Source organism: Terrapene carolina, unplaced genomic scaffold, assembly GCF_002925995.2.
Source record: "Terrapene carolina triunguis isolate 2854851 unplaced genomic scaffold, T_m_triunguis-2.0 Scaffold66, whole genome shotgun sequence".
Classification (NCBI taxonomy): domain Eukaryota; kingdom Metazoa; phylum Chordata; order Testudines; family Emydidae; genus Terrapene; species Terrapene triunguis.
Window position 1 is genome coordinate 51,464,517 of NW_020664417.1, and position 23,916 is coordinate 51,488,432.

Consider the following 23,916-nt stretch of genomic DNA (forward strand, 5'->3'; position numbering starts at 1 on the left):
CCCCCCCCCCCCCCCCCCCCCCCGTAGTGTAGACCTAGCCTAAGGGCCAGATCCCACAATCCCAGCAGGAGCAAAACTCCCGTTGACTTCCATAGGAGGGTTTTGCTGATCATCAGACTGCAGGATTGGGCCCTAAGTCTGTTTCTGCTGGCTGTGTTGCTTAGGGCTTGTCTATGCAGTGTATTAGTACAAGGGTGTGAATTCCAATGCACTCTAGCCTCCTGCACATTAGCTGGCTGGTGTGGGTCTTGGTGGGGTTCACTAACGGTTCCCTAGTGTGTGTTAATTTACTCCTGTTTCAAATCATACCACATTAATGCACATTACATAACTTTTAGTGAGTGCCAGCAGGATCCACACAATACAAGTAGCACATGACACCCTCCTAGTGCAGACTAATGTACAGTGTAAACAAGCATTTATTCTCTCTATCCAATACCTATGTCATATTGGTGGTTCTTCTCTCTGCCTATCTATCTGCTAACATCCTCAATGAACAATAATCCCAAGCTCCTCTTGTCTTTTTTCAGAAATCTGGTTTCTATAAAATTGTGGTTTTACCATCAGACAAGATCTTCAGTGTCTTAGTGGTTGTTTCACTAAATCACAACCTCTGAAGCATGAACCAGCATGTCCAAACTGCTGTATGCCAACACAGCATCTTGTTGTGGCTATCACTCCCTTGTGTACACTGTTTGGTAACATTAACACAGTAAGATTTTGTTATGGTTGGAAGCTATATGTAGCTTTTACAAAAGGCTCTAGAAACTCTCATATCCAGTCTTGCTTTAGAGTCAAATGCTGTACTTCATAACTCTGTAATGACTGCTACATTGATTTAAAGTCACAGTATTTGTGACTTACCTCTGTTAGTTCACTCTTTCCTTTTTATTTCTCTCTGACCTGCCATAGTTACCCCTGAAATCCTTACAATATCACATTTAGCTATCTATATATGTGAGGGTTTGTATATAACACTTGGAAATGCTGCCTTTTTTATTTCCATGGGTGATATCACTGCATTGATTCATTAGCATTGGCTGGTGCTATTATGATGCCCTCAGTAATTCTGCGTTCAGTATATTACTTCTGGGATATGTGTCATTCAAGTGGTAATAGCTGTCAGTTGTCAGATAAGCCACACAGTCAAGAACTGATTTCCATAGACTTTGAATAATCATTTTTTCCCAAATGCAGTTGCTAATTTTGGTGTGTATATAATTTATTCAGCTAAACAGATTAGTTTTACAGCATATGTATATATTCATATTGTTTGAGACCATATCATTATTTTAAGATAATAGTGTGTGTGATTAGTAATGCCTACAATGGGATTTCAATGCAATGTGATCTGATTAAGATGCTTCCACCTGACATATATATACATATACTAGTCTATGTGCAATAGGAGTATGCTGAATACCTTTTAAATGCAGTGTGCAGCATGAGTATGCTTGTGGTTGCTACAATAGGTATTTTAAAAAGCAAGAATCTTTAAAGATCCCAGTAATACTGCAGTGGAGCACGGTGACAGTTGAGAAATTGTGGGAAGGCAAGCAAGCGAACTAGAGAGAGGGAGCAAGCCAAGAGGCTGTTGGAGAGAAGAATGGAAGATGTCTCAGGGGAAGTGGCAGCCACATGGAAGGAAGGAACCGGAAGTCATATGCATGAGGAAACTGAAAAGGGGTTGTGTTCCAAAGAGCGAGGGAGCTTGGAGGTTATTTTGGAGAGAGCCAATGGAAGCCTGCTTCAAGCGACTTTTTTTAATCTGCCCTTGAAAAGGTTTGGTTAAAGGGAAGAGGTCTGATCTGCTCCTGCTTCCTAGTATGAATATTCTCACTCTCTCTAGATGTGCAGGTCCCTTTGCTAACAGTGTTCCTGCCTTGATGGTTTTATCATTTAAATCTAATCTTATAATATTTTACAAGGATGATATTGGCCATCTCTAGGGACAACAATCGCTAATAAAAATGTGCCATGTTTCTAAGATGACACTGAAAACCACTTTTATAACTAGAACAAAACACTGGAAAGAAAACAGACTTGAAACTGAATCCAACCATAAAAGTCAAGTGTTTGCTTTGCAGTGGCTGGGGGACTTAAGGGATTGGTAATGTGATATAGGGCCTTTTCTCTCGAGGGCAGTAGTTCAACCTAGCCTAAATACTGCAGTTAAGGACTAACACACACCACTAGCTGTGGATGTTTGTTGTCCAATATGAAATAAATGTGATGGTCTCCGTCCAGTGCCCAATAAATGTCCACATCGCTAATAATAATAATAATAGGCACTTAGGGCCAGATTTTTAAAGGTATTTAGGCACCTAGGCACTTTCAAAAATTCCACTAGGCCCCTATCTGCTTCTATGGACAACTAAATATGTTTAGAAATCTGGCCCTTACTGACATAAGATATCGCACTCTCAAGTGAGAGGCCAAAGAATGTATGGGCATGGCAAGTGAACTACCCTCTCTCTTCCAGAGATGCTCCCTGCTTGTCCAGGTTGAAGCACCCTAGGGTGACGGAGTGGGGCATCTTGTTCCGTTGTTGCCTGTGCTATATCTGCTCTGTAAATAAATACAGCGTCTGAGCCTCCAAGACTGCCAGTCAGGTACATTTCACCAGCATTAACTTCCATCTTAATAATTTGCTTTGACTATGACAGACGTGTACTGTCACAGTTTCACTCATTGAAGATGCTTGAACTTGACCCCCCATGTTATAAATGGAAAGGAGCTGCCATTATGGCATTCTTCATGACTCTGGAAATTGCCTCTTCCCTTGACTCATCAGAGCTCATATTTTTAGCCTGTTTTCTGATGGCGGTTTGTTGAGCAATAACAGGTGCCTTTATTGTTATGGCAGTAGTTATACAATGTTTAAGTTGCATGGCAGCTGATTAGTATGATATTTGAGTAGTTTTATCGTGTGTTGTGTTGAGTGTGCAGTTTATTATGTAGGGGCATCCAAAACGTAGGACCGATGTTTATTAGCAGCATTGCATATCAAAAGAATAAATGATTGAATATGCATTGTGAGACTAACTAGTCCCACTGTATGTCTGCACAGGGTAAAGAAAAACATGGTAATTGTTTGAACCCATTTTTATAGAGGTTTGAGAACACAATGCATCCTACTTATCCAAATATCTGAGGAGATGCCCAAACCTTTCGGTTATTCAGTTCAATGGCAGACCAGACTTTGAGGTGTTCTCTCAGTGTTGGAGGACCCTGCGGACATGCTTCAAGACCTGCTTTGGCCAGTACTCTCAGCTCTGATACTTCCCTCTGGAACTTACAAGGTTGGAAGGGCAGTAACTTCAGTTCAGGTTACAGTTGCATAATCTCTTGTGTAGCATTGCAAGACTTAAGCTACTCTTATGTGGAACATAAGAGCTCGGCAAGCTCAGAAATTCAGTTAGACCTCATGGGAGATATGTGACATTTGGTAAATTGACAGTGGGTTAACAAGATTTTGAATAACAAAGAATATCACCTGTGGAGTTATGGAACTCTTGACCCTAGCCATGCTGTAAAATCCGTGTCTTCTCAGGCTGTACTAGACTTCAATACCTGCTATAAACAGAGACAGATCTGAGACAGGTCTATGGAATGGATCATACCGGGAGCTGTAGAAAGTTATGGGTGGTTTAAGAGATGGCTAAACTGAACAGTTTTGTCTTGTATATTTTTTTTCTTCAGTCTCTCTCTAAAACATACACCACTAGCAATGAAATTTGCCAGCATACACACATCTCTGATTGGGGTGTAGAATTGCAGCCTCCAGAAACTTTTGCCTTAGGCTGACAAATGAGGTGCCCTTCAAATTACCACCATATTAGACCAATAATGGAGCATAAGTAGGGGATCTTATTACAGTTGACTGTTCAGAACTGGACTATGGAGGAAAAAAAGAATGTAGGTTTCTGTCTCAAGAGAAAAAAATGTGATTGTCATCACAAAATCTATAAAGTTTGGAAACATTTATTCTTCATGGGAGACCACAATGCGTTTGTGTAAATTATTATTATTACCTTCCTGGCAGTGGCTTACCAGAAGCAGGTACTGGCTACTTGTTGTCATAGCAACAGCTCCAGTTTTGTAGCATTTACTCTTCAATTAAGTGCTTCAAAATAAGGCTGGCTCCAAGGGTTTGGCATTTTAACAAATGGAAAAAGCTTTTAAAAAACAGTGATGCAGAATAGAATAATAATTTTTTTATTCTACATTTATGCCCAACATAATCAAAAACTTTTATAGCCCGTTGAAAATCTCACCCCAGGAATACGACTATAGCTACAGCACAGATTGGCATATGTATTATTGATCTAAGAGACAGAAAAAGCATAAAAGGAGGAAGACTAGAATTATGGGATAAATTTTCAATAGCGGGGACCACAAACGAGTGCACATGCATCCAATCACCACACATCCCTGCCCTTTCCCCATGTGCATATGAAAATGGAGTAATGATGCCAACAAACTGGTACTTAGCAGAGCACTTAAATAGCATATTTCATTTTCAAAGGACTTTTCCAAGATAACAAAGCGAAATTTAGATTGGTGTTCAATAACCTGATTTGGGCATAAATGCAGCTTTGCATAAGAAAATTCAGGGCATTTCAGGTGTGCTTGCAATTTTGTAGGCACACGTTATGCCTCGGTTTGAAAGCCTGACCCTATATTTAAAAAGTATTTACCAAGGGTAAAACATTCAGAAGTGCCTAAGTCCCATTTTAAAAAATGACTTCGATATCAGAAGTCTGTTTCATAGAAAGTAAATGGGACATAGGCTCATGAGGCCCAGATTTTTAAAGGCACCTAAAGATGCAGGCAGGCACTCAGTAGGATTTTCAAAATCATGCATGCCCTAACTCACTTTTCAAAATGGGAGTTAGCTGTCTGAGATATTTAAGCCTTGCAATGCTAAGGGGAACAATGCCTAATACCATTTTTTTTTTTTTTTTAATTTTGGCCTGAGTGCCTAAGTCACTTTTGAAAATGGGACTTAGACTCTTAAATTACTTAGGTACTTTTCAAACTTTTACCCTAAATTATTGAAAGAAAGAAACTGGATAATGACAAGGCTAAATACAAAACATTATGGATGAGAGTCATAAAGATGAAAACAAAGAAGAAACTGCAGTAAGCTTCTCTTACAGAACAGATCTTGGCTTGCTGAAGAGCAAGACAAAAATGATGGGATCAACTTTGAATCCAAAGGATACAATATATATGGGGGACTTTAGCCAGAGAACCATCTATGTATTCTAATTTACCCTTTCGTAGTGCATTACTGGCTGATCCATTCAGAACCCTAGTAAGAGAAGAAAGCATTTTATATCTACTATTTTTATTTATTTTTAACTAAGAGGGGAACTGACTCAGAATGAGAGTCAAATAGGAAAGATTATGTGCTAGAGAAATGTCTTTGTACGAGAGTAAGGAGTGGGTTCATAGAGCAGAGCAATGTAATGATACTATGTTTTTAGAAAGTAACAGATAATTGAGATCCAGCAAACAGAGCATAAAGAAGGAGTATTAACATCCGTAAGTGTCCAAGAAGCTAGGAACTCGTAGTAAGGTGACCAGATAGCAACTGTGAAAAAACGGGACAGGAGGTGGGGGGTAATAGGCACCTATATAAGAAAAAGTCCCAAAAACCAGGACTGTCCCTATAAAAACGGGACATCTGGTCACCTTAGCTCATAGTAGATTGTAAGTAAAAAAGGCAAGAGGCACTAGGCAGCAATGTCAATGTAAAAGAGAAATCCTATTTATAAGAGATTAATGAAGCTGGCTGCATGAAGGATTGTTCATAAATCTGATAGCAAAAGAGAATACTGGGAACAGAGAAAGAGAAGTGGGGAAAAGTCTAGGACAGGGGTGGGCAAACGTTTTGGCCCGAGGGCCACATCAGGGTTGCACAACTGTATGGAGGGCCAGGTAGGGAAGTCTGTGCCTCCCCAAACAGCCTGGCCCCCACCCCCTCCCACTTCCCGCCCCCTGACTGCCCCTCTCAGAACCCCCGACCCATCCAACCCCCCCTGTTCCTTGCCCCCTAACCACCCCCTCCCGGGACCCCCGTCCCCTATCCAACCTCCCTTCTCCCTGTCCCCTGACTGCCCTCCCGACCCCATCCACATCCCCGCCCCCTGACAGGCCCCCCGACTGGCTCCCCGGGACTCTCACTCCCAACCCTCCCTGTTCCCCATCCCCTGACCGCCCCCCCAGGACCTCCGCCCCATCCAACCACCCCCTCCTTCCTGACTACCCCCCAGGACACACACACACCCCACTGCTCCCCGTCCCCTTACCAGCAGCAGGAGCTCGCAGCCGCGACACCCGGCCAGAGCCAGCTGCGCTGCCCAGCGGGAGCAGCGGGCCAGAGCATGGCCCACACAGCAGCGTGGCTGTGGGGGAGGGGGGACAGCGGGGGAGGGTCCGGGGACTAGGCTCCCTGGCCGGGAGCTCAGGGACCGGGCCGGATGTGGCCCACGGGCCGTAGTTTGCCCACGTCTGGCCTAGGAGATAGCATGCATGTGCTCGCTCTCACACATGCACATACACACACACACACACGTATTCTGATTGTACAAAAGTCCCAGAGGAAATCCAGCACACAAGACAGTATACACCCTGGGGTAAATCTCAGCTGCCATGGTAAAATTTAATTTAAGACCAAATTTTCAGAAAATGCCAAGTATAATTACACACCCAAATGAACTGTTACACATCAAAATAGTCAATTAAACATGCAGTTGCTGAAGCTGTATCCTCAGCTGTGGTAATGTTATATGTACATGTGAATGTATTTGCACTTGTAACTACAGGCCATTTTCTGAAATTTATAATTATGCATCCCTCAAAATACTTCTCATAATGCTCTATAAACTGGGTTGTGTTGATATGAAGAAGGGATGGGTAACCCGTTGAGAAGAAAATACAAAAAACACCAATGCACTGAAAAAACAGTGCTCTGGCATCTCAAACTAGTGCTTCCAGAAGGTTCTGAAACATATACACCTCTATCCCAATATAAGGCGACCCGTTATAACAGGAATTTGAATATAACGCGGTAAAGCAGTGCTTCCGGGGGGGCGGGACTGTGCACTCCGACGGATCAAAGCAAGTTCGATATAACACGGTTTCACCTATAACGCGGTACAGTTTTTTGGCTCCTGAGGACAGCATTATATCGGGGTAGAGGTGTAACTGTTTCATTGTTTTAAAGTTTCATAAACTCTGTACAGCCACAATCTACAATTGCTTCATTACCAGTGGTTTCCCCAGGAATTGAAATTAGGGGGGAGGGTGTTCAAATTTAAAGGTGTGTGTGTGTCAGGGCCGATGAGGGGTGAGACTGTGAGGGTGAAGGTGGGCACCATAGTAAAAACTGGAAAATGTTTAATGACCATTTTATTAGATTTAACTCATGTTTTAAAATCATCACACAAATTAAAGTTGGCTACTTAAGCCTTCTATGAAGCATGACATCTACATCCTTCTTGGTTTCTTGTTATAATTTTGCACAACTCTGTTAATTAACTTCTTGAATGCAATGCGTTCATCTTTGGTGGCTTCTCGTGTGTCCGGGACTTCCATTCCTTCAATAGATATGCTCATTAGTTCATTCACATGATCAGGCAGAAGGCGACGTCTTTCAGAACACAAAATTCTATTCAATGATGAAAAAGAACGCTCAACTGTATCTGTTGTGTCTGGAAGTAGCAAGAGCTGAATTCCTACTTCTTTCATCCCAGGAAACAGAGCACAAAGATCAGGTCAAGCCACTAGTGGTGATAAAAAAGAAGTTGAAGTCAAATCTTCATTCATTGGTCATATGATATTCCACTCTGTGTTTAAATTCTCTATTCTGTCCTGATCACATGGCAGCCCCATTGCTGGTAGTGCCTCACTCCACTCAGCTGTTATAGGACAGGCATCTGTAAAAGCTACATAGAGGTTGAGTAGAATCTAGAAGTCGCTGTTGTAGATTTTTAAGAATCAAGTTTATGTACTTTTTCAGTTGTCTTAACAAACACTTCTTGTCTTCTTCACTTAAGGATTCAATATAAATGTCTTCATTAGTCAACTTCTGGACTGAAGTCTTTGCTTCTTCCAGTACTTTTTCAATGGATAGCTCTCTGATTGATCCAAACGTAGCTTCTATTGCTGGACAAAGATCTACTACTGTTGTAGCAGATGCCTGGATGGCATTGTTTAATGACCCAAGTGGTTTCAACAGTAGACTTACGAGAGAGAGAATGGCAATAGTCATCCCTGAACGTAGTAGCAAAAGTAATCCATCAGCCTCACTACTTAGATCCATCCCATCTTGGTAGATACTTTCCAAAGCCAGTAATAACGGCTGGAGTAATTTTAAGACAACAGCCAAGGATCGCTCATGAGAAAGCCAGCGGGTTTTCCCAGGCTGGACTAATTTGAACTTCAGTCCCAGTGTATCTTCTATATTTTCCAAGATATTCAGTCTTTTTGGATTCTTGCTGAAAAAAGAATATAATGAAGACATTAAATTTATAGCTTTTTAAATGTCTTTTGAAGATTCTGCAGCTCGTACTAGTGCTAGTTGGAGTAGATGGCCTCTGCAGTGTGTATAGGAGAGATTAGGGTTACACTTTTCTCTGAGCAAAGCTTGTATTCCACCATGTCTTCCAGAGAAGTTTGCAGCTCCATCAAATGCACAAGCAGCCATCTCTTTGGGGTCCAATTGACAAGCATTTAACTCTTCTAAGATGTGGGTTGTCACAGGTGCAGCCAATGTGTCTTCTATAACTTGAACATCTAGAAATGCATCTACTGGCCTACCCCTGATATCAAGATAACGTACACAATGACTTAATACTTGATGCCCATTTGCATCGGTGCATTCATCAGCCATGTATGCAAATTTTTTGAATGTGGTGAGACAGTTCTTCACTTTTTCAACTGTTGAGTCTTTCACTGTTGCACCGCATGCTTCTAGCCAGTCAGTTGAGTTTCTTGGAGAAAGATAGTGAGCATTTGCTGGTCTTGTCCAGAACCAGTGTTCAACTTGCCGATGAACAAGTGACAATGAACTTAAAATTAGCCTCCAGTTTGTAGTGTATGGTATCTCTTGTTTAAATAGAAAGTAGGATGCCACAGCCATGTTTGTTCACATGAACTGTGTTGTGTCTCCAGCATTCTTAACAGCCTCATTAAGTTCTTCTAAAATTGGCTTTGAAAGTGGGTTTATAAGGCTTTCTGCATGTTGATGCACTCCAGAGGGCTGGTATTTTGCAGCCTTTTCACGTAGTTTGTCAGCATTGGCTTTGCTGATCGGTTTGACAAACGAAGCTCCTCCACTTTTACCAGTTATAGCATTGGGAAGCTTTCCTTCTTCGTAAGCTTTTTTGCAAGAGGTACACCAGTAGCCATCTTTTGTAACTTCGATAAATGGGAACACTTTGACCGACAAACATCGGAAACTGCCTTTAGGTTTTGGAGACACTGTTTTTTCAGTAGGTAGCTGTATTTGTGCTTCGGACTGGTCGGATGTAGATTATACCACTTGACCTTCAGATGACATGTTGATATATTCTTGGTTCTTGATGTGTTCTTCACCTTGGTTAGTTTTTGAGGCCTTTGAGTGGAAAAATTGTTGCATTGTTTTTTGTCTTTTCATTTTCACTTTGACCTGCAACATATAAAAGAGATATGAATAAAGTAAATGTTTTGTTAGGATAATGCAAATTTAACATAAGGATAATGCAAGTTACACCAAAACACATAACAGGTCTAGGTTTCTAAAAAAAAATAATTAAAAAAAATGTATTTAATTTAAATTAACTTTTGAAAAGTAAGCCATCATGGGATAAGAGGGAAGTCCTCTCATGGATCAGTAACTGGTTAAAAGATGGGAAACAAAGGATAGGAATAAATTATCAGTTTTCAGAATGGAGAGAGATAAATAGTGGTATCCCTGTGGGGTCGGTACTGGGACCATTACTGTTCAACATATTCATAAATGATCTGGAAAAATGGGTAAACAGTGAGGTGGCAAAATTTGCAGATGATACAAAACTATTCAAGATAGTTAAGTCCCAGGCAGACTGCGAAGAGTTACAAAGGGATCTCATAAAATTGGGTGACTGGGCAACAAAATGGCAGATGAAATTCAATGTTGATAAATGCAAAGTAATGCACATTGGAAAACAATCTCAACTATATATACAAAATGATGGAGTCTGAATTAGCTGTTAACACTCAAGAAAGAGATCTTGGAGTCATTGTGGATAGTTCTCTGAAAACATCCACTCAATGTGCAGCCGCAGTCAAAAAAGCAAACAGAATGTTGGGAATCATTAAGAAAGGGATAGATAATAAGACAGAAAATATCATACTGCCTCTATATAAATCCATGGTATATGCACACCTTGAATACTGTGGTCACCCCATCCCAAAAAAGATATATTGGAATTGGAAAAGGTACAGAGATGGGCAACTAAAATGATTAAGGTTATGAAACAGGAGAAGAGATTAAAATGACTGGGAATTTTCAGCTTAGAAAAGAGACAACTAACGGGGGATATGGTAGAGGTGTATAAAATCTTGACTGCTGTGAAGAAAGTGAATAAGGAAATGTTATTTAATCCTTCACATAACTCAAGAACTAGCAGTCACCCAATGAAATTAATAGGCAGCAGGTTTTAAAAAAACAAAAGGAAGTACTTCTTCACACAACATAAAGTCAACCCGTGGAACTCTTTGCCAGGGGATGCTGTGAAGACCAAAACTATAACAGGATTAAAAAAAGAACTAGATAAATTCCTGGAGAATAGGTCCATCAGTGGCTATTAGCCAGGATGGGGAGGGATGCAACACCATGCTCTGAATGTCCCTAGCCTGTTTGCCAGAAGCTGGGAATGGGCAACAGGGGATGGATCACTTGATGATTACACTGGTCTACAATTTTTGAGAAGTCGTCTGCTTCAGAGATAAAATGTGCTATTTATTATGTATTTTGATGTGCTGAATTCAAATATGACAATTAAAACAACTGATTGGCTACTGTTTCTAAGATAGTTAAGTTTTTACATTTTATGTCTATGTATATTGTGTAGATAGTAGAGTTTTAATCATAAATTGTAAACCTAGGTCTTTTCATGTGTTTATGGTTGCTTTACATGATAATATTTCACCTGTCCTGTTTATGTAACACTTTAAAAATCAGCAAAAGGGTTATATAAACAAAATTTATTATGAAACAAAAGGCAAAAAACTATTATGTACATAGTTTAGTCCTATTCAGTGTCTACTCGGCGCTTCTTGGCTTGTCTCTTGTATTCATTAAATGGAGCATCTCTTGTCACTGTCCAGCAATAGTCTGCAAGCATTGATGGGCTCCATTTGCCCTGAGAGCGTTTCTCCATTGTTGCAATGTCCTGGTGAAATCGCTCGCCATGCTCATCGCTCACTGCTCCGCAGTTCGGTGGAAAAAAATCTAGATGAGAGTACAAAAAATGTATCTTTAGTGACATGTTGCAACCAAGGCTTTTGTATGCCTTGAGGAGGTTTTCCACCAACAACCTGTAATTGTCTGCCTTGTTGTTGCCGAGAAAATTTATTGCCACTAACTGGAAGGCTTTCCATGCCGTCTTTTCCTTGCCACGCAGTGCATGGTCAAATGCATCATCTCGAAGAAGTTCATGAATCTGAGGACCAACAAAGACACCTTCCTTTATCTTAGCTTCACTTAACCTTGGAAATTTTACATGAAGGTACTTGAAAGCTGCTTGTGTTTTGTCAATGGCCTTGACAAAGTTCTTCATCAGACCCAGCTTGATGTGTAAGGGTGGTAACAAAATCTTCCTTGATTCAACAAGTGGTGGATGCTGAACACTTTTCCTCCCAGGCTCCAATGACTGTCGGAGTGGCCAATCTTTCTTGATGTAGTGGGAATCTCTTGCACGACTATCCCATTCGCAGAGAAAACAGCAGTACTTTGTGTATCCAGTCTGCAGACCAAGCAAGAGAGCAACAACCTTCAAATCGCCACAAAGCTGCCACTGATGTTGGTCATAGTTTATGCACCTCAAAAGTTGTTTCATGTTGTCATAGGTTTCCTTCATATGGACTGCATGACCAACTGGAATTGATGGCAAAACATTGCCATTATGCAGTAAAACAGCTTTAAGACTCGTCTTCGATGAATCAATGAACAGTCTCCACTCATCTGGATCGTGAACGATGTTGAGGGCTGCCATCACACCATCGATGTTGTTGCAGGCTACAAGATCACCTTCCATGAAGAAGAATGGGACAAGATCCTTTTGACGGTCACAGAACATGGAAACCCTAACATCACCTGCCAGGAGATTCCACTGCTGTAGTCTGGAGCCCAACAGCTCTGCCTTACTCTTGGGTAGTTCCAAATCCCTGACAAGGTCATTCAGTTCACCTTGTGTTATGAGGTGTGGTTCAGAGGAGGAGGATGGGAGAAAATGTGGGTCCTGTGACATTGATGGTTCAGGACCAGAAGTTTCATCCTCTTCCTCTTCCTCATCTGACTCAAGTGAGAATGATTCTGGTGCATCAGGAACCGGCAGTCCTTCTCCGTGGGGTACTGGGCGTATAGCTGATGGAATGTTTGGATAATGCACAGTCCACTTTTTCTTCTTTGACACACCTTTCCCAACTGGAGGCACCATGCAGAAGTAACAAGTGCTGGTATGATCTGTTGGCTCTCTTCAAATCATTGGCACTGCAAAAGGCATAGATTTCCTTTTCCTGTTCAACCACTGGCGAAGATTTGTTGCACAAGTGTTGCAGCATATGTGTGGGGCCCACCTCTTGTCCTGATCTCCAATTTTGCAGCCAAAATAAAGGTGATAGGCTTTCTTAACCATAGGGGTTATACTGCGCTTTTGTGATGCAAAAGTCACTTCACCACAAACATAGCAGAAGTTATCTGCACTGTTCACACAAGTACGAGGCATCTCTGCTCACTTTGGCTAAACAGAAATGTGTCCCTTTGCAAAATCAAACACTGACAAATAAGAGAGCACGACACTGTATGATTTCTAGAGCTGATATAGGGCAATTTGTTCAGCAGAGTGATGTAAGCTTCGTTATGATTGCATCATCCATGAATTCTAGGAATAACATGATGTAATTCATATCATGTATGACGCAATACCAGATTCAGATGGCATCATTCATTGTTTTGCCTAAAAAGCAAGTACTGTCCAAACCCAGTCATAGATTTATTCATAGATCCAGTCAAAGATGTATTTTAGTCATTTCTGGTTTAAATTGAGATCCCTTCCCTTTATAACTCACTTATCCTCCGCCATTCCCAAGTCAAGGGTCGTATATACTGACCCAATAGCATATCTTGAAAACTAGAGCCAATCAACAATTTTAAGCATCATTTTTGTTCTCAGTGACCCAGAATTAGTAAAGTTTGACTACATTTATTTCAGAAACATTTTGGCTGTAGAGCAGTGTTACCTGTTCTGTTCATTCTCTCTGAAACACCTGGCCTTGACCACTGTCGGAAGACAGGATACTGGGCTATATGGATCATTGGTCTGACCCAGTATGACCATTCTTATGTAAAAATTAATTATAATAATAAAAATGTTTAGTACAGAAACTCCCCAACATAATGACCTCTCAAGATAGCAACGATGTGAGATAACAACCTTGGTAAATAATGCATTTTAAAAATCTTGGCTTACTAGGAAACATATTTATATAAGTTTCCATTCCCAGTCACAAATCTAGCATTCTGGAGCAAAGTCACTAAAATATAGTCCAACAAACAAATGTTTATTTAACGTGCCCCTCGCTTTTCCCTCCACTGCACCCCACTCACCGATGTTGTCCTTGGTCAGTGGAGACTCAGAGTTCAGAGGTGCTTTCACGTGAGTTCACCTCCCAGGTGGGGGCAAGAAGGCACCTTGCTCATTCCTCCAGCTGCTCACTGTTCGCTCTGGCCACTGCTGTTCATTGTGCCACTGTTCACTCCACCATTCTGTTGCCAATGGCCCTGCGCAGTCACCTTCTGCTGCCACCTGCTACTGTGACATCTGCGAGTTGGTCTCTTGAAGTTCCACCAGCTCTCAGTGATTTCAGCTGAGCTCGCAGTGGGGGAACCTCGCTGCTAGTGCAGTCTGGGCCATCTCTTCCACAGAAACACTGTCCCACAGCAGGTCTAAGCACTTAGACCTGATTATCAGTGATTTCAGCTGCAGTGGTCACTTAACAGAACAAAAGACTATCTATGGAGCCTAATCAGCTCTGTCTTTAAACAGTGGAGAGAGACAGGTCCCCACCCTCTCTCTTGATGCCCTCAATCAGCACAGGCTAAGTACAGTGCTACTGGCCTTTACTCATACAATAAGAATAACAACATTGCATCTCCCCCCCTCATTCAAGTGATTTGTAACCCAACCCCAGCCAAAATCTATCACTTGGGCAACACAGCTCTGTTTGCTGGATACCTAGGTAGATTAGGTGTGAATGTAAATACAATCTGGTCCTGAAGCCTTTCCCCCCAGCCCCAGCTCATCACTAGCTGTCAGGGAGAGCTCATTTAGACTTTGCTTATAAATCATCATTTGAAATTATTAGCTTAGCCAACATCACCGAAATGAATGCACTGACATTGTCATAAAAAACAATAGCTGTATAAGGAAGCTAGTCTATGTTCATACTTTTCAAATCTATTATACTTTTTTAGATACACTTATTTTATCATACACTGTATATGCTTTAAAGTGTGTATTAATGTTTCAATTCAAATTTCCAAACAGTCACTAAATTGGCATGTAACTAGTTCACAAAACTGGGGGGGAGGGGTGTTGGGGAAATTCGGGGGGGGGGGGGGGAGGGAAATCACTGTTCGTTACCATGAGGACAGCTATTCTCATGATATTTCTGGACTATCCCAAAGCAGGATCATTTGGAAATCTTCCAAGAATAGGGTTTTTTCTGAGACTTTTAGACCAGGTTCAGATAGTTCAGATAAACTTTGGATTAATGTTTGAACTCTTGATTGTTTTTCCAACTTGAACATGAACTCTGAACCTTTTGAGGCTTGCTTAAGTCATTTCTAATGTGAAGTTTCTGTCTCACTATATAGGCTATTATTTGTGCTAAATTCGTATGCTTGACAAGATTAGAGAGGGTGAGAGGAAGTACTGGTTAATTTGCTGTACTCAATTAAAGAAAATACCAGCTTAATAACTATTGACTCTAGGAGGAGTAACTGATGTATTGTGCCTGAGTACCTAAAATGTTTGAGAGACAAGGTAGGTGAGGTAATATCTTTTATTGGAGCAAATTCTGTTGGTGAATATACAGAATTCTTCTTCGGTCTCAGGTCTACCTGAAATGCTTGTCATTTCAGCAGTGTTCCTTTTTAAGTATAGCTATAGCCTGGAATACTGCTTTGGAGGAAGATTCTCCTTCTTTTTAACTAGACCCAAGCAAACTGTATGCAGTGAACAATTTATTTGATTAATTCTTCTCCATTTCTGTTACCAAATCATTTGGGATCAGATGTCACTTTGATAAAAGTTGTTGGGTATATGCAATTATTGGATGAATGGGTTATGGAAACAAATTTCAGTGTATGAATAGTTCTTTTATTATTTACTGTGCCTATTGCTTTTAATATTTGTAATTCACTCTTAATGCTGTAACATTTTCCCAGAATGGTCCCACATGCTCAGTGCTCATGTCTGGCAGTAAACCTACCAAACTGTCTGAGTCCCACAGCCAGGAGACTACCTAACATAGACATTGATATTCACTGGAGCTGACCGGAGAATTGAAATTCTGTTTTGTGGAGCATTTCTAGATGTCAAAATTTGGATTTTTTTCCAATTTGGTACTAAACCCAAAATTTCAAAATTCTACACAAAAAGGAATTTCTGAACAAAAAATTAGTTTTGGATTAATTTATTTTGATGTTGACTATTTTATAATACAACATTTTTAAATTTTTGAAACTAAAAGTAGTTTCAAAAGGAAGAAAAGGAACATTTTGTTTCAAAAGTTATTAAAATAGGATGTTTTAACATTGTTGGAACTTTTTTCTTTTCTCCCAAACAAAACTTCAGTCAAGCTGGCAAGATTTCATAAAGGATTTTGATTTCAACAGAACTGTGTTTTCCAGTGGAAAGCTATTCAGTCCAAGTTTTTCTGACCTACTCTAATATTTACGTTACCTCTAATATTCACATTTCTTTCAGTGACCACTTACAGTGATCACCATTAGAAAGTAAACATATATTCCAGGTATTGCCAGACAGTGCTATCTGACATGTCAGGTGTATTTTCTATTTTAAATGTAGTGGGATAATAGTGTGTTATCTACTAGCACTTGTAGACAGAGGGACCACATTTTATTGTGGTGGAAAGTACTGGATTGAGACTTTGGAGATCTAAGTTTAATTCCCGGGTCTGCTGCAGCTCTTTGTACCTCAATTCCCCATCTCTAAAATGGGGATATTAGCACTTCCTCTCTCAAACCATTTGTCTATTTAGACTGACTGTAAGGTCTTTGGTGTAGGAACTATCTCGTGTTTTTGTATGGTGTTCAGCACAACAGGGCCCCGATCGAAGTATCACAATGCAAATAATAATAATGGCAAATGAAAACTTGTTAATCGTGCACTGTAAATTTAAGCACAGTGAAGATCAATGAAGGGTAGGAAGAAACCACAAATGCTCTTCCACTGACGCTAGGCTCCTACAAGAGAGCATATGAGAGTATGCATAGGATGACGATGAAACTCTTAAGCTGGGAATTGGAACATAACTGTGTCCTTATTTGGCTAAAGGGAATTGAATTTATCCTTTTCTGAGACTCAGACTGGAATTGTTGGACTCTGTGTGTCAGCTAGGGGAATTTGATATCTGCAGACCTGTGTATTTCAATGGATCTCTTTGGAACATTAGATGTTCACATTAGATGTATACACTTCTCACAATTCGTGCTTACCTCTAAAAATTTTTTTGTTTTTTTTGGGGGGGGGGTTGAAGTTTCAAGAAAACACTCATAATGCTAATATTGTGATGGAACATTCCAACAAAGGAAAAAATAGTGTATTTGCCAGCCAGTCACATTTGCAGTTTCTGAGGGTTCCAAGAGAGACTGTTCTTTAAAATAAAAGTACTACAAAATATTGAGCATCCTGAGTTGTCATTGGGTGACACCAGTTCTGCAATATTAAGTATCAAAATGTTTAAGTTTAAGCATGCATAGTCCATTTGTCTTCAATGGGTTTGCTCATGTTCTTAAATCTGGAACTACCTTGCTGAATCCAGTTCTTAGTAATGATTATTAATCTTGTACTACAGTGATCTCTTCTACAGAAATGGCAAAAAACACCTGGAAAAGAAAAATTACTTACCAATTAATGTTGTTTTTCATTTCTATTAATTCTGCAGAGTCACATGGCACCAGAGGTGCACATATCACAAGAATGGGCATTTGCAGAGGCATATTTAAAATGAGGTCATAGAAGTAATCTTCACACCATTCAGACTAAATCTTTTCTATTTTGAGCTTGGCATTGGAGACAAGTTTTTGTGATGTTTGCTAAGAATATGGCAAATCTAAATACTAACAATTGCTACATCTATTTTTAAAAATGGAAGCCCAAATAAGGAAGAATTTGTTCACTGTGTGCAATTCAGATATTGCTTTTTGTTATGTTTTTTTACCTCTATCATTTATTTTCATTTTTCCTACTTAGTTTTCTAAGTTGTTGGGAAAGCTTAGGGAACGGGTTCTTTTCTCCTTTGGCCCAAAACTCACAATAACATTAGCCTGAGTTATACACAGGAACCTTTACAATATTCAGAGTTGATTAGACATCCCAAGTTATAAGCTCTGAGAGGGCAATTGTTACTCGTGTAGTCTCAAAGCTATATTTTGCAGTATCTAGCACAGATGTGCAACTGTTATTGAAGTGTACTGTTGCTTCACCACAAAGAATTTGCTGCATTGCATATTACCATTAAACAGCTATAATTTTAAAGGCATCAGTAAGAATTTGGCAACAGCTACAAGTAAAGCAAACTTAATATTATAATATATTTTTAAAATGAAATGAAACATTTTATTCTATTTTGAATATTATTAAAATGTTTGCTTACTTCCTAAATTTATCCAGCCAATATTGCAAGCAAGTTACAGAAGTATAAAATAACTTGACTACAAAATTAGTTGAAACTAAAATAAAATAATTTCTGTAATTTTGCCACAGTAACCACTTGAATCACTAGAATTTATAGGGCAGGGTATCCAGCTTCTAATATAATTAGATTACCATGTAATTTTTTCCTTGTAGCATACATAAAACATGTATCATAAATATTATCTCTGTCCACTTGGAAGCTAAGAACGCTTTCCCACAGACAACCGTTGTGTTTGGATTGAAGTCTGATGGATTCCAAACAATCTGAAAAGTATTTAAAACAAGCTCTGAACAGAAAGCAGTCATTAATGGGATGATTGCCAGGCCATTACAGTATAACCTTTATGCAAATTTTACTTTGACACATTTTTGTGACCGTGTTCAGCTATAAATTTTAGAGGCTGCCAATTTTGTCTAGACTGCAAACCAAGAGCCATAAAATGACTGTTGAACATCAAGTTATGCATCAGTCAAGTTTCAGCTGCCTAAAATGGTAATAAATGTATTTGTATTTATACACAGTTTGCAGGTCACACACCAGTGATCAATATATTGAGCTAATCTTTAACATAATTCTAAAGACTTTTTCCTGTGTGGAAAGATTCCATAGGAAGAAAATTTAAACAAATTTAAAAGTGGTCAGTCCAGATCTATAATGACTAAAGGTTTGACTGTTTGGGGTCTATGTGAATTAAGTTATCAGTCTTATTTCTTAAGACTATACTAAGTCAAATTATTTGTTTATTTAAGTTGCATGTAAAAATGACTGAGGCCCCAGTTCAGCAAAGCCGTTATGCATGTGCTTAACGTTAATCGCCTAGAGAAGTCCCACTGATTTAATTTGAGATGGATCTACTCAAGGTAATAGTGGCACCCACAGCCATATGCACATTACATACAGTGGAAGGTGCCAAGTCATCAGAATTGGGGCCCTTCCACCCAGGGCTGGATTAGGACATAGACAACCTAGGCATGTGCCTAAGGCCTGGTTCATGAGAGGATGGGAACCTGAACTCCTGCTGGTCTGGTTCAGGTACTGGTGTGGGAGCTGGCCCAACAGGAGTAGCAAGGAGGAAAAGTTGTGGCTGCCCCAATGGCTACTCAGGTTTGGCCCTGCAGTCCTCTGTCATGATGGCACCCATGTACCAGGTCACAACACCACTCACTCAATTTTGGCCCTGACGCCACCCTGTCATGACAGAGGGCCATAATGACAAATGTGAGGGGGCATTGCGATGGCACTCCTCCTCACCATTGCCATGGTGCCAGCTCCTGAACCAGGGCTCCCCCGTCCACCCACCTGCCCAGCCTCGCTCCGCTTCCAACAGCCCATGTCTTCTGTGCGCTGCTCACAGGACTTGCTCAGTGACAGTAGCAAAGCCTGCTACAAGCACAGGGAGCTGCGATGAGTGTCCATATGGGGGAGCTGGCAGGGAGAGGGTCTGTGGGGATGGACATGATAGGGCAGGGGTCGGCAACCTTTCAGAAGTGGTGTGCCGAGTCTTCATTTATTCACTCTAATTTAAGGTTTTGCGTGCCAGTAATACATTTTAACGTTTTTAGAAGGTCTCTTTCTATAAGTCTAATATATAACTAAACTATTGTTGTCTGTAAAGTAAATAAGGTTTTTAAAATGTTTAAGAAGCTTCATTTAAAATTAAATTAAAATGCAGAGCCCCCCGGACCGGTGGCCAGGACCCGGGCAGCGTGAGTGCCACTGAAAATCAGCTCGCGTGCCGCCTTTGGCACGTGTGCCATAGGTTGCCTACCCCTGTGATAGGGTTTGCCTAGGATTGGTTAATCTGGCTCTTCTCCCACCTCAGACATAGACACAACATACATAAATGCCATGCTAAATCTAAGTGAGAGTGACACAGATGTGTATACTATGTGAAAAATTGCAGGGGGCACCCCTGTAAGTTTACTGAAGTTAAGCACATGCTTATGAGCGTTGCTGGATTGGAGCTTGAGCTTTGATGTCCTCTTCATTAGGAACAGTTGGTTATTTGACTCTGAGATGTTCCAAAGCTGGTAAAGCTAGGGGTTTTCTATGTCAGTACTTGTATATATTGGCAGAAACTTTGTTCTTGTTTAAAGGGTTTGGCCCTGAACCATTTCGTATTGGTCACATACACAACTACCAGTGAAGGAAAAAGTAGGTGCAGTGTTACAAAGTTTTCATACCAAGGTCGCTGTTACTAGCTGGCCCCATCAGGGGGCATTCACCCACGAAAGCTTATGCTCCAATACATCTGTTAGTCTTAAAGGTGCCACAAGACTCGCTGTTGCTTTTTACAGATCCAGACTAACACGGCTACCCCTCTGATACTTAATTTATGACTAGTGACCCCAGCTGTGAAAGGGTCAGGAAAGACTACACAAAGAGGGAGGGAACCCAGTTAGAAAAGGGCATACAGGAGAAATGATATAGGGAGGTCCCTCTCTCTGGGAAGGGTCTGCAAAGGCAGATTGAAGAAGGCCACAGAAATGGAATTAATGCCTGTTGTGGGCCCTGGAAAGGGGGCAGGGCATAGAGATTGGGGTTGGTGTTCCAGCAAGGAAAGAAAGAGCTGAGAGGACCAAAGGAGAAGCCAACGGTCAGGGAACCAGAGGAGAGGCTGTGTTAACCATAGACTGTGGGGAAGCAGCACAAGAGGCTCAGAGATAGGAAGTGGCGCAGGGAAACAGCAGTGTGTCCAAAGAAACAGATTTAGCTCCTCAACATAGGATTACTAGGCAGAGGGCCAGTCTCAAGGAGCATACAAGCCTGATGTAAGGACTATTGAGACCGAGCCTAAAGAATGGGCTGAGGAATAGCCCAAAAAGGTAACAGAAGGATCTACTGTGCTGGGCCAGTTTTGCATTTTGAATTATATTTCTGTCATCCTGGAAGGGATCTGGACTAAATGGGACTTAGCCAGAGGGCTGAGTCGCAGACAGAATCATACCATTCCAGAGTCAAAGTGAAGGTCAACCGTGACCCAAGAGATGATGTTTCCGGCAGTGCCATGCCCTGACATAATGGGGTGCTATGGCAGTAAATTCAACGGCTTACAGTCACCAGCTCAAATTATTACGGGAATGATTACCTCCCAAATAAGGATAATTAAGCCTTAAGCCTAGCACATGACCCAAGTGGCCAGGTATTGGGCAAGCTCACAGAAGATACCAGGAGGGCAAATATCATCCCCCTGTCCCCACCCTACACTCATAAAGAAAAACCATGCCATGGAGGGAACTTCTGCCAAATGTCTGAGGTGGTTTCCAGTTGTACTTCTCCATGGCGCAGAGGACTGGAGATTGCTTAAAGGAGCCTACCTATGTCCTCCCACCCACCCCCTGGCATGCGCGCGCGCGCACACACACCCCTCTTTCCTCAGACTGCTGTGTAGGGATCCATACTGTAGAGAGGTTGCAGTGAATACCACCCCTCCCCCCAACTGGAATGAAACAGCACTATTTCTGCACTCAAGGGACTGTCCATTACTTTAGCAGAGAGGTTGGATTTGGCCTAAGAGAACTAATTCAAGATTCTCATAAGGGAAAAAGCTGGAAAATATGAGAGTACATAGGTATGGGTGATGGGGTAAAATAGGTAGCAAACACAAACTGGATCCTTGTTCCCCTTCATAACTGTATAGGAATGGCAGTCAATGTTCTTCATCATCGAGATAAGAGAAATTTGGTATCATATAGCAGTATCTTAGCTTCTTAGTTAGTTTCTCCAGTAATGTGCAACTTTACTGTATTGATATTCATATCAAGTTTAAGTCACACCCTACACAACTATAGATCTAACTTCTAAAAAATTAAAATAACTAATACATAAGGCCCTACTTAATTTGTGATATTGCAGATCCCACAATATAGCGCAATTTTGATTTTAATTAGCTTACTTTGCACAGGCCACAATTTTGCATACATTTTGAGGTTTGCAACACACACCTTTTTCCCCATTAATACAATAGACCCCATTTATCCGAGCTGTTAGTGGCTGGGGCTCAGGTTGTCAACCCTGCATATTAATGACTGTAATATAGTTGCAGCAAAATGTTTGGTTATCAAAAAATATTAACAGGCATAACAAAATACTTGAGTGTTTATATTGTTCCAGCAAATTTTTCTTAAACAAATAGGTCTTCTCTAGCTTTTCCAAATTACAGCAATTAATAAAGGTCCATTATTACTTTTCTGCGATTTTCCATGTCTTGTCCACAACTCAGCTGCAATTATTTGACAATCATCCCACAATTCAAGTAGGGCTTTCCTAATACAGTATATAAATTAACATATCATATTTCCACATAAAATGAAAGCTTGTGCATTCTTTCATTCTCAGACACATACCCCAATTTATTATACAATTACAGATCAAAAATGGTTTCCACATGGTGGGGGGTGGGTTAGGCATAAAATATATCCTCTCATATATAGCCATTTCAAAAAAAGCTTTTATCCATAAATCTATGCAGTGGGTAGTTCTGCTTTTCTAGTAAATTATCTCTTGACTACCATCACTGTTCTTAAAGAAGATGATTTGCTTGCATTTATAACCCTTCTATATGAATCATGGCTGTACTGCATAACTAAATAAGAAATCCAAACCGTTGATGTACTTAGCATATTTCTCAAGCTCATCATTCATACTGCAATTAATTTTAGCATGAATTACAGCTACTTCAAAGCTGACTTTTCTGCAGTACTAGCAAATGTAATTGAAAAAGATAGAAGATGGGAACAGGTAGGCAGCTGGACATCTATTTTAATGTCTTTTCCTGAGCATTGTTACTGTTTACTCTTACTTTTATCTTCTCCGGGAAGTGTCAAACTGATTGCATCTCACCATCAAAAACATGTCACAGGCTTCTATCCTTGAACCTTCACAGCACAATTCCACAAGATGCATTTCTGCACCACAACTTTGCAAGAGATTAACTGCAAAGTGATGTGCTAGGGATAAGCAGAGGACCATTTGGGCTTTAACTTTATCTTTGACCTGCAATAGCCAGGGACTGGCTAAAGGGTTACAGATGTCATGGGGGGAAAAAGCGGGAAAGTGCCTAGAGTCCATGAGGTAGGTGGGAGAAGGCTAGTGGTTGGAAAGATCCATGGAACAGACACCACCTGTGATAGGAATTTTCAACTCTAGACATTACAACATTCTCTCTCTCTCTGTGTGTTTCTTTAGTGATAAGCATCTTGTCACCTCCTCCCTCCATTTCCAAACCTTCCTGATCCTCCCTAGTAACAGGCACCATAAGCCAGTTCCTGCAAGCAGAAATTATTCCACTTTTACATCATGATTACTACTCTGTGGATAAACATTTGCCAGGGTTTGTAATCTAGCACCTTTTACAAACACTATATTTGAATTTTTTTTTAAAAAATATTTTAATTATCACTTCACTGTAGGTTTCCTTTCAAAATCTGGTTTAGGTCAGTCTCAGGACTATGAATAATCATGACCTCAGGGAAATCTGCTCTAATCAACTTCAGAACAAATACATATATATTTCTGCCTCTCTCTCAACCCACGCCCTCAGGAATAGCAAAACAAGCCTCAGATTGGAATGTCAACTACTCTTTTCTAGGTCATCCACATTCTCCTGAGAGATAAAAGATTTTCTTATCAATGCAGTCCTAGAGAGCATGTTAATATCACTGATTTCTATACACACACACACACACACACACACACACACACACACACACACACACA

The 23,916-nt window shown here is 40.6% G+C and overlaps 1 protein-coding gene across 1 annotated transcript in view; it reads left to right on the forward strand.

The window, feature by feature from the left end:
- The window catches only part of LOC115271156 (rho GTPase-activating protein 7-like), a 122,604-nt gene that overhangs the window by 14,973 nt on the left and 83,715 nt on the right, over positions 1 to 23,916 (forward strand). The gene's annotated exons all lie outside the window — the stretch shown is intronic.